The sequence below is a fragment of the Mugil cephalus genome, chromosome 14 (genome assembly GCF_022458985.1).
Source record: "Mugil cephalus isolate CIBA_MC_2020 chromosome 14, CIBA_Mcephalus_1.1, whole genome shotgun sequence".
Taxonomy (NCBI): domain Eukaryota; kingdom Metazoa; phylum Chordata; class Actinopteri; order Mugiliformes; family Mugilidae; genus Mugil; species Mugil cephalus.
The window spans coordinates 5,759,093-5,769,282 of record NC_061783.1 but is presented as its reverse complement, the minus strand read 5'-3'; the positions used below and the strand labels follow the sequence as shown (position 1 = coordinate 5,769,282).

General features: G+C 42.9%; 1 non-coding gene across 1 annotated transcript; it reads right to left on the bottom strand.

Annotated features, from left to right (window-relative positions):
• Positions 1-782: 782 nt before the first annotated feature.
• Positions 783-864, bottom strand: trnas-gcu. The gene has a single exon. It is a non-coding gene; the product is annotated as a tRNA-Ser (tRNA).
• Between the last annotated feature and the right edge of the window lie 9,326 nt (positions 865-10,190).

The window sequence follows — 10,190 nt, the reverse complement described above, 5'->3', positions numbered from 1 at the left end:
ATTAAGAATTCATACCAAACTAAAGCTCAGGTCTCAGGAGGATATAACCACTTTGAGCTTGTACTGTGTTAGTTTGCCGACATTAACATGCTACTTTGTTCAACCTTATAGTGTAGATCTATACTCACTTGCCACTTCATTAGGTACATAAGTGAAAACAAATGCGCTGTATAACAGAGAGAGCTGTTGACTCATCTGTGTTTTCATTTTGGAGGCTGTAGGTTGTAGAACTATTGAACTGTGTTTACCGACAATGTCTGATTCAGTTTCGCTATTAACTGCACATCAGATCAGTCATGAAGGGGGATTATGTCTAGGACTAAATTAGAATGCATTTGTTTCATACCTAATTAACTGGCAAGTGTGCATATGTGTCTGTGACATACACCCACTGACCCCAGTGGTCAAACAGGTATTTGATGTGATTAGCAGCAGCCACATCCTCTAAGAGATTACTGGATTGAAATGATCATTAACTGATGCAACTGAGTAATAGAAGGCGGCAGGGGAACCTCCCCCAGGATGTGGTGAAAGGAGACGGCCTCGCTGAGGTGAGATCAATTATATACTTCTATACTTCTCGTCAACTTCCTGTGTAACCTGACTGACCTCAGCCAGGAACTGAACAGCCTCACCTCATAAACGCGGGACGTGTGCTGGATGCAATCTTGGAGGGAAGGATTTACAACGCTCGATACGTACTCACATGAAGGTCTACTTGTTATTTCCTGGCATCCTCAACAAGATCAACTGATGTGCAAATCACCTCTTCAAAGCATTATCGACGAGGATGGGATTCGAACCCACGCGTGCAGAGCACAATGGATTAGCAGTCCATCGCCTTGACCACTCGGCCACCTCATCTGCTTTTGAAGGCTCCTGAGTGATGTCAGAGTCGGCTGTGCGCTGATCACAGGTTTGGCAGTCCGGTTTTCTACATGACCCGTCCTGGGCAAGACACTGAACCTGAGCCAAGCAGCCACTGCCATTAGTGAGTGTGTGAAGGAGATACACTGTAAAGTACCACTAACATGGAAAAGTGCTATATACAGTAGGTTCAGCTATATTAGGTCCTTTATATTTATAGGGTAGTAGTGGTTATACAAGCAGTTTTGATAGCATAAGGTCACACGTTTGCATCTACCTATGTCCCTGTCTGAGGTTCCTTGAGCAAGCTCCAAAGTGTGTTGTGTAACAACACATCTGAATGGGTTTACAAGATATACTTGGATGCACAGGAAGGACAGAATGAATAGAAATATAGTTCAGTTCACACATTTCGAGCTGCTGGCACTGCATGTGCATATAAAATGTTGCCGTTCGCTGATGTCGACTGTATTTCATCACCACTCTAACGTTTTGGACTCACACCGCAGCCTGTTTCATTCTGCCTCTTGTCAATATAAATGGTGTAAAATGATCATTTGGAACTCTTCACTTCTCCTTGATTTGATTGTCACCTCAAATGGAGGTTTACCATCGCAGCCTGCAGGGGCACTTCTGCCTAGGGTGCTGCAGAAACGACGCCAGTCAACACAGATTGTCATAACAGGGAGCGGGCGCCTGCTTGTTGATGAGGTCACCCTCGCACAGAACTCCTCTGAGATGTGGGAAAGAGTTTATGTCCACACATTTGACATCTTAATCTGGCAAATCAGGGACCGTTTGACTCAAGCTGATGACAGGGAGCAGCTCAGTAGGAAAAGGATTTCGCAGGGAACCTTCAGCATGAATAAAGTATAACTTTGCATTGATTTAAACGTTGAGACGCATCAGAAAAAAATTAAAGGTTTTGTGCGCTGACGATGCCATAAAAATAAATGTACGTCTCTATGTAATGTAACTAATTATAATATTCATAGACATGCACATATTGGTCTAGTCTAGGCTACAAATGAAGCAGAATTCAGTAATATAAAACTGGACACGTGAGACTGAAGCCAGGAGAATGCTTCAGATTGTTGGAGATGGCCTATTTGTGTAAGATCATCTCTCTTGTAGTACGTCAATCACGTCCTATTCATCACCAAGTGGCTGCATGCTAGGAATGCTAACCTCACAACCGCACATTCAAAAGCAAAAACAACACAATAAAGCTTCCTCACAAGCGCTTACAATAGAAAGTTTCTTTATTTGTTTGTTTGTCTAATCCCCGCAGTGATTTTATTTATTTTTTTTCTAGTTTCTGGTGTGGTTCTGTGCGACAGCAGTGGTGGTGACAGACTGAGAGTGGTTAGGGGCTTAATTCCAGGTCCATGGACCAAATGGGGACATTGCAATTGTAAGCACACATTTGCAGTTTATATTCGAATGCTGGTACTAAATTGCTGGATGCACTCTTTTAATTAATGTGAGTGCAGTTCTTCACATAACAATTTAGATCCTTTATCACATAAAAGTATTAATAAGCTTTAAAATTTACTTACAGCTACAAAAATATGAATAATGTTCAAATGTTTCTTTCTCTCACATTACTGGTGTTGGATTTAGATATTACAAGAGCACTAGCAAAGATGTTTGGAAATCAAAAATAAACTTCAGTACTGTGAGTTTAATAGTTTGATGAACTGAGTAAATGAGGAGTAAGTCATATAATCGCTTCTTCTTTTCCTTATCTAATTAAGCCAGCTTTGCACCATCTACTTATTCAAGTTTGTTTTATGGAAACTTGAAAATGAATACATCTCCTTTGTCACTGTATGTATCACACTCCCCGAACAGCCTTTGTGTGAATTCTTAGTGTGAATTATATTCGGTCCGAGGCTGATTTCCACCTGAAAACAGGAAGAAAATGTCACGAGCCGAGGAAGGAGCAGCAGATATCCCTGTAATCGACTCTGACAGGGCTATGAACTGCAGGTGAAAATTGACTTCAAAGGAGCTCAATAAAAGAAGCCAGTATTTGTGACAGTAAAATCAATGCTTTTTTCCCCCCTCCCTCATTCTATTTTTGTACCAGAATGCGGCTTTCTTGGCAAGTGCCATTGTCAGATATTTATGAAGCACTTAGAGTGAGAGGGCCATAATTGATATGACTGTTATTAGAATTCATCTGCGCTTGATATTTGTATAATAAACTCTAATCCATACCTCTCACTTGGCTGTGTGTGAAATGATGTGGAGGAGGATTAGCAGGTCCCTGGGGAAATCTCCCACTGAGCTTACTTTACTTTCATGTATTCACTTTTGTCTGCAGGATGATGCCATCTATGGCAAAAAAAAAAAAAGAAAAAAAGAAAGAACCTTCAGAGTGGTAATTAAGTGATTTCTTTCAGCAAACTGATTCTGATAGCACGTCCCTAGCACATGCTAAATGTGTCATTTTCATCCCATGGTGATGAAGATCCTCTCTGATGATTCCGAGCCGTGATCTGTTCTTCCTTTCTGAACGGTGCCCTTATTGGTGACAGCCGTTGCTTGTGATACGGCTCGCTCTGGATGCCGTGCGAGTTTATTTTATTTATTTTTTTCTCATCAAGTCGCTGCTGTACTCTCCTCTCCTAACAGCCATTAATAATTGTCCCCGCCGCGCGGAATGTAATGAAGCGCCTGTGCCTGACAATACGCTGCCTGCTGCTCAACAAGGTTCCAGGCAGCCTTCGGCAGCAGCCAGCTTAAATGTTGTTGCTTTTCCACCAGAGGGCAACATGCGTACTGGAATCCACAAGCACCCCCCTCCCACCACCACCACACACACACACACCTCCATCTCACCACACTTCTCTACATGCAAATCCCATTGTTTCCTTACACATATGCAATCTCCTTTAGATGCAGAAATGGCATTTATTTTTGAAGAAACAGAAAAACCTCTTTGTTGTCAGCTGCATGAGACGGTAAAAGCAAAATAAATGCTCAAATGTCTCCATAAGTGAGAGTGATGGGAGACGCAGCGCAGACATATTGTGCTATTTCTCCCCCAACAATAGAGGCTAATCTGTATTTGCTATGCCTTAAATTGAAATAGAGGCACACGCTGTGGCTCTGAATGAAGCGTACATTACACATCTTCCACCTTTAGGGGTCTCTCAAGCTCTGTGCAGGCCCCGCTGTCTAGCCAGCACAGATAAATGGCACCTCGTTAATCAAATCTGCATGAGTGCGCTCAGGTTGCCATGGCAATAATTATCAGAGCTGCCTAATTAACTTTCTCAATTGCTTAATGATATACGACCCTCTGAACTCACTCCTTTTTTTCCCCCCCTCTCTAATCCAAGTTGTTGTGTTTTTATTCCTCCATTTTCACTCCCCAGTGTTAACCCGTGACCGCCAACATAATAGAAATTAAGGAGAAATTAAATTCTGCGCCACATCATTTCCTGTCGGCCCACGCCTCGTTCCCTGAGATGGAGTCGAGCTTTCAGCATGAGCACGCCGCGCCGGATTCCGACGCGTGCAGTCGCCGCGTGTCTGAGCCGGTGCAGCGCGTGGCTCGCGCGGCTCGTGCGGCTCGTCTTTCGCCGTGACCTCGTGTGACAGCTGACTGAAGGTTGGGAGCAGCGGTCCTGTCGTCCCTGATCAGCCAGGCGAAACTCCTGAGATACACCGAGACAGGGGGGAACCGTACCTGGTGACACCCACCCTGCCATCCCCTGTCACAGCGGGCCTCACATACTGTCTACTGCCGTTCATTACAGCCTCCTGTCAGCCCTCGGCCCCCTCACTTGCTGCAAACCACACCGCTCCCAAGTTGTTCTTTGTTAGCTTCCCCCACCTTTTAGTCAGAGGTTTTACAAGTCCTGCATGAAAAGCAACCGTACCGGGCTGTGATTCTGTCCAGTCACTGTCCGGATCTTGTGTTTACAGCGACACTAAAGTTTTCTTTATGTAAAAACTGCGAAGTTGAGAGTGACAGCCTAAAAAAATGACAGCTACGTGTGAAACACCTCTGATTATGCAGTTAACATTTGGGAGAGGCATGTGCCATTACAGAGCTACAAAACCTCAAATCAGAAAACTCTGGGTGAGGGTGAATTGTTGGGTGCGCAAGCTGCATGACTTCATCCAGAGTCTACAGTGTAAATCAGTTCTCAAATGTAAACCTCGATCAGTTTGGAATCTGCCCTTCTGTAAACTTGGGAGCATCTCAAGGGACAGATTATAAAAGGACAGGAGGAAATCCATGCAGCCAAAGCTGGTTTTTGGACTTTCTATAGGTCAAGTGCCAAAAACATTTGATCCTACATTTCCCATAATCCAGCTTTATACAGTTTTTCATTACGACTCCTTTGCCTGAAACGTTTCAAATGCGGCAACCGGGTTTGTGAGTGAGAGCTTGGGAGAGTTTTCACAAGAAATTTGAAGTGTGACATCATCATCCATGACTATGTCCGTGTCCAAAAACCTCTGGAATGGAAACAGAATGATGAGATAATGCTTTTTCCAGCTCAGGACTTCGTTTTGCTCCTCGTTCTAATGCCTTGTTTTGCTTGGAGAACTTGCCGGTGGAGCCCCGGTTTTGTTTCGCGTTCCACGAAACATGCTCCTTTCCATGAACCCTCGGCCGTGACGGTCGTGCAGAGGCCGCGTTTGCGCTGAAAGACTGCCGCCCAGACCCGTGCCTCAGTTCTGGGATCAGTGCTGGGTCAGCAGACCACAAAGCCTGGAAGAGTTCATGTGATTAACTTTCTGAAACCACCAACAGGAAGCTTTACAGGACTGGGTCAAATCAAGCTTTGGCATAAAAAAAAACCTTTTCCACCAATGTCTGCCATATGTCTGGCACCGCCTGCTGACACATTGTGATACAATTTCCCTTTATTATTTTCCACATAACCTATTTTCACTAAAACCTAACCTCCCCCTGTATTGCCATTTTTTTTTTCCACTAAAAAGACCTAACCGTGCTTTAATTGTACCTTGCTTTAAATCCAGTGGAGAAAAGTGGCAGGGGAAAGATTATCTTTGTAACACCTCTGCAATGCATCGCTATGTATTTTTTCCTTCTTGTGAGTGGATTTCATGGTTGAGAGTGCAATTTGAAATAGGATTAACAGTAGGTGTCGGGTAGTGTAAGCTAAACCTCTTTATGTCAGGTGCGGCAGAGAGAAGTCTGTCATTGCGTCTGCCTCAACCCTTTCACTATTGAACATTGCTTGAGGGGGATTCTTTAAATATTACTAGAACTGTATTTGTATTCATCAAAGAGCTTTGAGGCAGGCTCAACACAATGCTCCGGTATCTACCTATAAAAAGCCGAAGAACGAATCCATGCGTGCAGTATTAGACAACCTCATCATGCACTGCCAACATGGGAGCAAAACGCTGCCTTCGGTTTTCTGAAAACAAAATTAAAAGAAAAATCTCTGCGTCTCTTTTTCTCTTCTCTGTGATATTGGGAGGCCACATGGTTGGCTGCGGCCCAGACCCACTGAGAGAATACATTCCTGGGATGGCCATGGGCAGTGCACGGACCGAAATGCTCAACCCTCCGCTCCCACAGTTTCCGCACACAGCAGTGAGTCCCGCTGGAGAACAACAGTTTCAGCGGTCTTATGTAACCGGGGCTGGTTGAGAAGAATAGGGAGGGCTGGAGGGAGGGATTATGAACTGATGGAAAGAAAAAAAAAATGAGGAGGAGGTTGTTTAAGGCTGAGCATTGAAACAAAGTTTAGTACAGTAATTGATTTGCCCAAAGCAAGTTTATGGCCTAACCCAAAGATCCCCTGCCAGGCTCAACAGTATGCAGGTTTTCATTAAATAACGCTGTGATTTAAGTCACTGGGCCTTTTTCTTAGGTTGAACATGTTCTAATTAATGACTTGAGTTTATATAGTCTTTCAAATAAATTAAAAAGCAATGTCTTTTAGCTGTATTAGCCTTTGTCAGGCTTCAGTGTCACAATACAATAATGTTGCTAAAGTTCAGTCTTAATACTTAATACTGTGCTAATATTTATTCACTATGTATGAAATGTATATAAAACATATATTGCTGAATGTCATTTGAAAGTGTTGAAATCACCGCATCAGTCACCACTTTGGTTTCAGACAACATCTTTTAGATTAGTGTTTTGCTTTCACTGCCCGTAACTGTACAGTTTTGGTTGTTTCCCAGCATCGTCATCAAACTAAACAAACTACCAAAGGAATGCAGACAAATGTGATACCAACCACCTCCATATGTGGTCAAAGACGGGGTCTTCTCGAATGTGTCCTCACTGTGTCCTGGATGTGTTCACGCTTCCATGCCGGTCACTTCTGATTGGACAGTTGTTAATGCAAGTGTCTGAATGTGGTCTGTGTTCCAGTCTGGGCAGGAAGTGTCATCAAAAAAAGGCTCTGGCCTAACCTCAGAAGTTGATGTTGACTAAAACAGAGTAAAAAGGAATGTAAATACTCTCTTCAAATGAATGGAAATCCTATGATGTCAAACACCAATGACATTGACTCCCAAAGTCCTGTAAATGTAACTACCAATGAGTAGTTTGGTTTTATTTGTGTTACCTCTAAAACCAAGTGGATTGTTTACAGCTTTAAGTTTTTAATGCTAATGTTTATGGTATCCATACGCGCGGAGAAAGCTATGGACAAGAAATGCAGTAAATTCAATTTTCAACACACATCAGGTTCAAAATCTTTGAAGGAGCTGCAAGGTCTTGACAGATTTATCCGCTCAGTGTCAGGCTGGCATGAAGACGTCTTTGGGCCATGGCTGAGACTCGGCTATATGATTAAATAACGTGAAGCGGGTGAGTCAAAAACTCAGGCTGAAACCGTCTCTTTCTTTCTGTTTTGCCTCATTATGAGCGCAGAGGAGCACATCCCAACTTTCCTGATTGGAGGCGTCATTGGCAGCAGTCAGTGTTACTCAACAGTTGAAAGCCTCAGGGTTTCCCAAGGCAGGGAGTGGCATCCCCCTCCACCGGTAAACACATCAATAATCCTGCAGGTTGACTGACTGGCTCACAGGGTAAGGAATGAAAATGAAGGAGGACGACCTGTAGAGAGGAGGCAATTAGTGCTCACTCTAAGGTATATGGGGTCTTGGAATATTTAGTGATGGAGTTTTTTGTAAACGAAAGGTATGCCCTAAGCCCCAGTTGGCAATCAGCTTAATGCAAGCTAGTGCCAAGAGAAAATAAAAATCAATTAGTTTCTTAGACAGTAGAGACCATTTCACCTTTATTAACCATTCTTAAATTAAATTTAAGTCAACTCTACAATATGTGTCATGCTTCATACTCAAAGGCACAGGCAGACTTTTTCATTTTGATCAGCATAAATTTCATCAATTTGTCCTCTACTAGCATTCTTTGTAATGAGCTTAGAAGTTTAGAATAATCGTGGAAGGCAGACATGAGAAACAGCTAGCTCTGTCAAATGCACAATATATGCCTTCCCACTCCAAAGCTCCTCTTCTTAAGCAATGTAAAAACAAGACATTGTGGTCTAGGCCTTACACAACCAGTTTCCATTCGGAAATAACAAAATAGGTCATGTCAGTGCCTTACAAAACAACTCCTATGAGGTTTTTTCTTTCTGGGATCGCCCAGCTCTATGGGTAAAACCACACTCCAACTCCAACGACAGTGGAACAGGTAGAGAATTCAAGTTTGCTATAAAGACAGACATCTTTTAAGAACGTGTTGTCATGACCATGTTAGCAAATACCTCGCTGTTAAATAAATACACATAGGTGTAGAATTGTTAGAATTGTTTTCTGGCTATCTGATGACAGCTAAGGTTTTTGGGCTTTTCTCCTTCATTGTTGGTAAACAATGTGACACATTTTGAGGGGCGGGGCTTAACTGGATGCCAAACATCTCAAACACTACAGCTTGTAAACGGCTGTTAGCATATTTCAATGGACTGTTTTGGCAAGAATGGACGAGGAAAACACATATTTTAGAGATTGTACTAATACATCCACTCCTCATGAGTGTGTTATTTTAAAAAGTTGACTTTGATGCGATGAACATTCACCGACCCCTACACTCTCACTCACTGCATGGACACCTTGACCAAAGGAGGACCCAGAGGGGACGAAGCCTGTTCTGTCTTTATCAACTGAAGCTTCTCCTACAATTACAAGAAGGAAGTGGAACCACTGTGGAGAGTAAAGTAGTAACTTCTGCTTGGACACCCCTGAAAGATGCAATGTTAGCTCACAGTTAGCATTAGCATTAACGTGTGACAAGAATCCCCAAAATAATGATTCACTTAACGTAATTTCAGTCACGATTTAGTCTAACTCAAAATGTTATCCAGGCTGAAACTGATGATGCATTACATATTAATCTGCCCTGATATGAGGTGTGCGCAGTGTTGATTGTCTCACTACAATCCTTTCTTTTAATCGCCAAAGTCTAACCAGAGTTGTCTACGACTGACAGTGGCTGGTATGTGATTGAACTTCAAGGTAGTGCTTTTGATTTTACAAATTTATCAGCCAAAAATACAGCAGGACGACATTTTCATGGTTGAAAGTGACAGTGTTCACCTCAAGCATCCCTCTTTTTTGCCTCCAGTTAACACTGTGACGTCACAGTGACCATGAAGGGGTCTAATTCTTCTCCATTTTAGTACTTTACCTAGAAAGCAGTTCGTCTTCCCTATGAAGATCCTGTGGCACCATAAATATGTTGCAATCTATTTTTTGCCATCTAATGACAGCTAATTGCATACCATAGCTGCTCTATATGTGTGTGTAGAGTATTGTAAAAATACATTGTTTCTCTCTAAGCATCTTGTTCATCAGTATCAGTAAACCCCGTTACAACTAATATTCAGGAACTCATTATTAATACAAGAGAATTTCAGAAGTAAAGACAGCGCGGTCAAAAGATGCCAAACTCAGTTTTAAGCGGTGAATGTTCAGGCTCCGGATTCATATTTTGCACAAGCGACCACGCTGTCTTTGACAAATCCACTCCCCCATCTGTGAGACCATGTAATTCTCTGTCTGCCTAGAGTCGAGTCCAGCCGCGTGACTCATGTTTCTCATGTTTACGCTGCGGTGGTACATCACCTAGTTGTGATGACGAGGACTTTGCTGTAAGCCACAGCTGAACACCCTATATCCACCCTGCTGGCACGGCTTCAGTGTTTTCATTCCATACGATAGGAGTCACACCACATTCCTGTTACAACTTCTCTGCGGCACATAAAAATCTCCTCTCAAAACCGCAGAGCCATGTGTTTTGAATTTTCCCTCTGTTTGTTCCCATTTACAGCATCTCCCTCTCTCCC